The 7,860-nt window shown below is 33.0% G+C and overlaps 1 pseudogene; it reads right to left on the bottom strand.

Moving 5' to 3' along the window:
- Nucleotides 1–279: 279 nt before the first annotated feature.
- On the bottom strand, nt 280–413 carry LOC145294387 (U2 spliceosomal RNA; annotated as a pseudogene).
- Nucleotides 414–7,860: the final 7,447 nt, after the last annotated feature.

Genomic DNA, 7,860 nt, shown 5'->3' with positions numbered 1-7,860 from the left:
ACCACGTGACCTGCTATCTCTTAAACTGGAGGGGGGGGGATCCACTTGAATCCAACAAAACCAGTAATTTTTTTTTTCTATTATATATACATCATTTTCTATAAAATTAAGTGTAGACTTTATAATTAAAACAAAAAATGTTATTCATACTAAAAAAAAAACGCTTAGTCATGTCACGTGACGTGACGTCAACATCCACTAATGGCGAACAATTGTACCTATTTACTATGCCTCCCCACGGGACAGAGTTAGACACCAGGGTCGTTTTTTAACGTGGAGAAAAGGTACAAAAATAAAAATTGTCTCAGTCGTGGAGGATTTCTCCTCCACCGAAAGAGAACAAGAAATAGAAGTGCAGCATCTGAAGAACAGATACTACACTTTGATCTTGACCAAAAGGCCAAGAATGCGAACAATTGTAAATAACAACTTTTTTCACAAAACCAACACCGTCTTTCTTTTTTTTCTCTCTCTTTCTCTCTCTCACCCACTTACTCTTCCCTCTCTCTCACCCTCTTTCTCTTGACGTCACACCACTGTTAAACTGTGGGGGGGAACACATTCCCAGGCATTATCTCCTATAGATGCACATTTTATTAGAAATTCAGCTTTCAAAATATTAGACGATAATAAAAATATAAAACCAACACCCTCTTTCTCTTTTCTCTCTCTCTCACCAACTTACTCTTCTCTCTCTCTCACCCTCTTTCTCTTGACCTCCTACTACTGTTAAACTGTGTGTGTGGGGGGGGGGGAAGAGGCAGCTTGAAAACCAACAAAAACAGTGCACAGTTTCCCAAGCATTTGAGGTGGGAAGGGGGGGAAGAAGCCGAGCGCACAGTTTCGTGTGAGAGAGAGAGAACAATTCTCAACCTATATACTCAACAAATTTTTTATCTACAGATTTGAAAGTTTGTATATAGGGTATTCAGACATATGGAAATATATCTAGCATAATCTATCTATTATATCTATAAAAGTGAAAATGTGTGTGTGTGTGTGAGGTAGCCAGAGAGAGAGAGAGAGAGAGAGAGAGAGAGAGAGAGAGAGAGAGAGAGAGAGAGAGAGAGACAACAATTCTCAACCTATATATTCAATACATTTTTTATCTACAGATTTGAAAATTTGTATATAGGGTATTCAGACATATGGAAATATATCTAGCATAATCTATCTATTATATCTATAAAAGTGAAAATGTGTGTGTGTGTGTGTGTGTGCGTAAGAGAGAGAGAGAACAATTCTCAACCTATATACTCAACGTATTTTTATCTACGGATTTTAAACTTTGTATATAGGGTATTCAGACATATAGAAATATATCTAGCATAATCTATACATTATATCTATAAAAGTGAGAATGTGAGTGTGTGAGAGAGAGAGAACAATTCTCAACCTATATATTCAACAAATTTTTTACCTACAGATTTGAAAATTTGTATATTGGGTATTCAGACATATGGAAATATATCTAGCATAATCGATCTATTATATCTATAAAAGTCAGAATGTTTGCGTGTGGTTGTGTGTGTAAGGTTGCGAGAGAGAGAGAGAGAACAATTCTCAACCTATCTATTCAATAAATTTGTTATCTACAGATTTGACCATTTGTATATAGGGTATTCAGACATATGGAAATATATCCAGCATAATCTATCTATTATATCCATAAAAGTGAGAATGTGTGCGTGAGAGAGAGAGAGAGAGAGAGAGAGAGAGAGAGAGTAAGTACAATTCTCACCCTATATATTCAACAAATTTTTTATCTACCGATTATAAAATTTGTATATAGGGTATTCAGACATATGGAAATATATCTAGCATAATCTATCTATTATATCTAGAAAAGTGAGAATGTGTGTGAAAGAGAGAGAGAGAAGAGAGAGAGAGAGAACAATTCTCAACCTATATATTCAACTAATTTTTATGTACAGATCTGAAAATTTGTATACAGGGTATTCAGACATATGGAAATATATCTAGCATAATCTATTATATCTATAAAAGGTAGAATGTGTGTGTGTGTTTGTGAGTGAGTGAGTGAGTGAGTGAGTGAGAGAGAGAGAGAGAGAGAGAGAACAATTCTCAACCTATATACTCAACAAATTTTGTATCTACAGATTTGATAATTTGTATATAGGGTATTCAGACATAAGGAAATATATCTAGCATAATCTATCTATTATATCTATAAAAATGAGAATGTGTGTGAAAGAGAGAGAGAGAGAACAATTCTCAACCTATATATTCAACAAATTCTATCTTTACAGATTTGAAAATTTGTATATAGGGTATTCAGACATTTGGAAATATATCTAGCATAATCTATTATATCTATAAAAGTGAGAATGTGTGTGTGAGAGAGAGAGAAAGAACAATTCTCAACCTATATACTCAACAAAATTTTTATCTACAGATTTAAAAATTTGTATATAGGGTATTCAGACATATAGAAATATATCTAGCATAACCTATCTATTATATCTATAAAATGACCATGTGTGTGTGTGTGTGAGAGAGAGAGAGAGTCAGAGAGAGAGAGAGAACAATTTTCAGCTTGTGTGTGTGTGAGAAAGAGAGAGAGAGAAAGAGAGGAAGGAAAATTCTCACCCTATATATTCAACAAATTTTTTATCTACATATTAGAAAATTTGGATATAGGGTATTCAGACGTATGGAAATATATCTAGCATAATCTATCTATTATATCTATAAAAGTGAGAATGTGTGTGTGAGAGAGAGAGAAAGAGAGAGAGAGAGAACAATTCTCAACCTATATATTCAACTAATTTTTTATCTACAGATTTGAAAATGTGTATATTGGGTATTCAGACATATGTAAATATATCTGGCATAATCTATGTATTATATCTATAAAAGTGTGAATGTGAGTGATGGAAAGAGCAAAAAATTCTCAACCTATATAACCTATAAAAGTGAGAATATGTGTGAGAGAGAGAGAGAGAGAGAACAATTCTCAACCTATATATTCCACACATTTTTGGGCACAGATTTGGAAATTTGTATATAGGGTAGGCAGACATATAGAAATATATCTAGCATAATCTATCTATTATATCTATAAAAGTGAGAACTTGTGTGTGTGTGTGTGTGTGAGAGAGAGAGAGAACAATTCTTAACCTACATACTCAACAAATTTTTTACCTACAGTTTAGAAAATTTGTATATAGGGTATTCAGACATATGGAAATATATCTAGCATAATCTATCTATTATAACTACAAAAGTTAGAATGTGTGTGTGAGAGAGAGAGAGAGAGAGAACAATTCTAAACCTATATATTCAACAAATTTTTTATCTACAGATTTGAAACTTTGTATATAGGGTATTCAGACATATGGAAATATATCTAGCATAATCTATCTATTTTATCTATAAAAGTGAGAATGCGTGTGTGTGAGATAGCGAGAGAGAGAGAGAGAAAAAGAGAGAGATAAAAATTCTCAACCTATACATTCAACAAATTTTTTATCCACAGATTTGAACATTTGTATATAGGGTGTTCAGACATATAGAAATATATCTAGCATAATCTATCTATTATATGTATAAAAGTGAGAATGTGTGTGTGTGTGTGAGAGAGAGGACAATTGTCAACCTATGTATACAACAAATTTTTTATCTACAGATTTCAAAATTTGTATATTGGGCATTCAGACATATTTCAATATATCTGGCATAATCTGTCTATTATATCTATAAAAGTGAGAATGTGTGTGATAGAGAGAGAGAGAACAATTCTCAACCTATATACTCAACAAATTTTTTATCTACAGATTTGAAAATTTGTATATAGGGTATTCAGACATATGGAAATATATCTAGCATAATCTATTATATCTATAAAAGTGAGAATGTGTGTGTGTGTGTGAGAGAGAGAGAGAGAGAGAGAGAACAATTCTCAACCCATATACTCAACAAATTCTTTATCTACAGATTTTAAAATTTGTATATAGAGTATTCATACAAATAGAAATATATCTAGGATAATCTTTCTATTATATCTATAAAAGTGAGAATGTGTGTGTGTGTGAGCGAGAGAGAGAGAGAGAGAGAGAGAGAGAGAACAGTTCTCAACCTATACATTCAACAAATTTTTATATATAGGGTATTCAGAAATATCGAAATATATCTAGCATAATCTATTATATCATTAAAAGTTAGAATGTGTGTGTGTGAGAGATAGAGAGAACAATTCTCAACCTATGCACTCTACAATTTTTTTATCTACAAATTAGAAAATTTGTATATAGGGTATTCACACATATGGAAATATATCTAGCATAATCTATCTATTATATCTATAAAAGTTAGAATGTGTGTGTGAGGTAGCCAGAGAGAGAGAGAGAGAGAGAGAGTAAGAACAATTTTCAACCTATATATTCAACAAATATTGGATCTACAGATTAGAAAATTTGTATATAGGGTATTCAGACATATGGAAATATATCTAGCATAATCTATCTATTATATCTCTAAAATTGAGAATGTGTGTGTGAGAGAGAGAGAGAGAACAATTTTCAACCTATATACTCAACAAATTTTTTTATCTACAGATTTGAAAATTTGTATATAGGGTATTCAGACATATGGAAATATATCTAGAGTAATCTATCTATTATATCTATAAAAGTGAGAATGCGTGTGTGTGTGAGAGAGAGCGACACAGAACAATTCTCAACCTATATATTCAACAAATTTTTTATGTACAGATCTGAAATATCACATTTGTATAGAAGTAGAAATCTTGATACCTACTCTGATACCTAATAAAAGAAAGGACACTCTTTAGGGCGGATTTTGATTATAACAAGTCACTAATTAGAAATTATAATAAACATTCTAATAATTTAAGAATTTTACCAAAATAAAATTGCATGGTAATCACCCAATTTCTGCCACAAAATTTTGATTGGCAGAACTCATAAACAGAAAATATATATTTTCTAATTTCATCTTTTTTTTTTCTTTTTACATAATCTGGTTTGATGTTTTCCCAAATATTCAAATCACTATATTTTGCTGCTTAATATCAAATACAGCAACTGAGTTATTTTTATGCATCAAACAATTACATTTTCTCATTCATCCAAACTAATCACTGAACATCAATTTCATATTTTCTTCACTAAAATATTACTGTGCTTGATGTCATCAAGTGGAGCGGATCATTTTTTTTTCATTTGTTCACACATTTTTCCAATTTATATATATTTTAAAGATTCTTAGCCTATGTCATTGCATACCAATCTGTTTATTAAAAGTTAAGGTTCACTGTAAACACATATGTTACACCAAAATAAAAACGCTTCAGATAATGTCTTGATATTCAATTCAGTTTCTCACATGACATCTTATGAAGTTAGTAGAAATGTTACAGACTTTTGAATCTCAAACACTTTCAATACTGTGCACTGATATTTTCTTTTTTGCAATATAAGCACATTCATGATTTTTTTTACAAACGTTAAAAACTTTCACATTGTGTAGCAATATACTGAAACAATTATAAAAATATTTGTTTTTATTTTGAATGATGCAGGGCATCTGAAGAGAGATTTTTCTAACAAAATGAAAGTATAATTTTTAGCAATAGGTATCTAGGAAAAGGCCACTACATATGTTATAAGTTCCAAATTTCCACAACCTGGCAAATACTGGTACATGCTAGCAAATTTAGATTTGCAATTACAAAATATGATTCTAATTTTTTCCTTTGCTCTTTATTCTAACACTACACTAAGTTTACTGTGTTATTTCGCTACAGTTGATATTGTGTAGAACAATAAGAAAATCATAGTGAACAATGCATTCAACAAAATTTCACACACATTTCTAGATACCTATATCTAATAAGTTCAAAAGAAAGGACACACTTAGGGAGGTATTTTGGTGGTCAAGTCACTAAAAAGAGATTAGCTGGTTTCCCGGCATAGCCCAGGATATAATAAAGATTGACTGAAATACATGTTCTAGCTGGTTTCTAGGCGTTGCCAGGGATGTAATATAGACACATTATGTTGTATATTACCTGTTCTCTTCTCCCTAAGGTAAAACAATTTCATATACATGCTGTAAATTACCTATGCTAGGGATAAAACATGAACAATATCAGTCCTAGGGTAGATAAAACAAATAATACATAGAGATGAAAGATTCCTCTCCCCTAAGAATCAAACATATGTTCAATATCTGCTTTTGTTTTTTCATTGTTTATACGGTCCCGAGCAACGCCGGGTAGCCCTGCTAGTCTATATACATAAAAGCCAAACGTCTGTGTGTATGTATGTATGTTTGTTTGTAACGCTAAAACTTTTGAAAGACGGAACCAAACTTGACAAATTTGGTATCATATCGAAGCCCCATCACCCCGATGACAAATATCGAAATTTCACGTCAAACGGACCACTAGAAGTTGGTCAACTGATCAGTTATCTTCGAGGGGGGCCCCAAAAAAACCTGTCATTATCTATATATATAAAAGACAAATGTTTGTTTGTAACGCTAAAACTTGAGATGAAAGATTCCTCTCCCCTAAGAATAAAACATATGTTCAATATCTGCTTTTGTTTTTTCATTGTTTATACGGTCCCGAGCAACGCCGGGTAGCCCTGCTAGTAATAATATATAAAAGGCAAAAATCTGTGTGTATGTATGTATGTATGTATGTATGTTTGTTTGTAACGCTAAAACTTTTGACAGACACAACCAAAGTTGACAAATTAGGTATCATATTGCACCTTGATCACCCGCATGACAAATATCGAAATTTCACGTCAAACGGACAATTAGAAGGGGGTGAACTTATCATTTTTCTCCCAAAAAACCTGTCATTTTAACGTTATTCATTACGTGTCACGTGACGTGACGTCAGCTCAGTAAAATGTCGGCTGCGGCTGAGGTACGTTAAAACTGCCTTCGGAGGAGAAATTGATACTATAACACAGTTAAATATTAGTTTTCGACTCGAACCGTTATTACCAACGGAATTATCGCACTCCAAAAATCAAAATCACAAAATTACACGAAAATTGACGTAGGGAAAATGTTTTTATTTTTGCTTGAAGTTTTTTGCCGGCGAAGATGACTTTGCTCTTTGTAAAACATGTAAACAAAGATTTAGCCAAAAGATTTAGCCATTTTGTTTATACATTCTAACTCTGTTAACTTGAAGGGGGAGGGGTTGGTATCAGTATCAGGCCGCTTATGTAAACGAAAATTAGGTTGCGTGCACATTTGAAAGTGAAGTTTGGGAAAGAGGATGGAACAACTTTCTCTTCTGCCTCTCTCTCACACTATTTATCTTCTCTCTCTCTCTCTCACTCTCTCTCTCTCTCTCTCACCCTGTTTCTCTTCTCTCTATATTAGCACTTATCAAGGCCAATAGGCAAATCGAGGATAGACTCGACGATGAGAGTTCAAACGTGCACAGTATTACAATTTGGAAAAGAGGATGGAACAACTTTCTCTTCTGCCTCTCTCTAACACTCTTTATCTTCTCTCTCTCTCTCACCCTGTTTCTCTTCTCTCTATATTAGCACTTATCAAGGCAAATAGGCAACTCGAGGATCAACTCGACTCACCATATTTCTCTCTCTCTCTCTCACTCTCTTCTCTCTCTCTCTCTCTCTCTAGACCTTTTTCTCTTCTCTTTCTCTCTCTCACCCTCTTTATCTACTCTCTCTCTCACCCTCTTTCCCTTCTATCTATATTAGCACTTATCAAGGCCAATAGGCAACTCGAGATTGAGAGTTCAAACGTGCACAGTAGTGAAATTTGGGAAAGAGGATGGAACAACTTTCTCTTCTGCCTCTCTCTCACACTATTTATCTTCTCTCT

This window comes from Euprymna scolopes, chromosome 15 (assembly GCF_053919585.1).
Source record: "Euprymna scolopes isolate OS-2025 chromosome 15, ASM5391958v1, whole genome shotgun sequence".
NCBI lineage: Eukaryota > Metazoa > Mollusca > Cephalopoda > Sepiida > Sepiolidae > Euprymna > Euprymna scolopes.
This window is presented reverse-complemented; position numbering and strand designations above follow the sequence as displayed.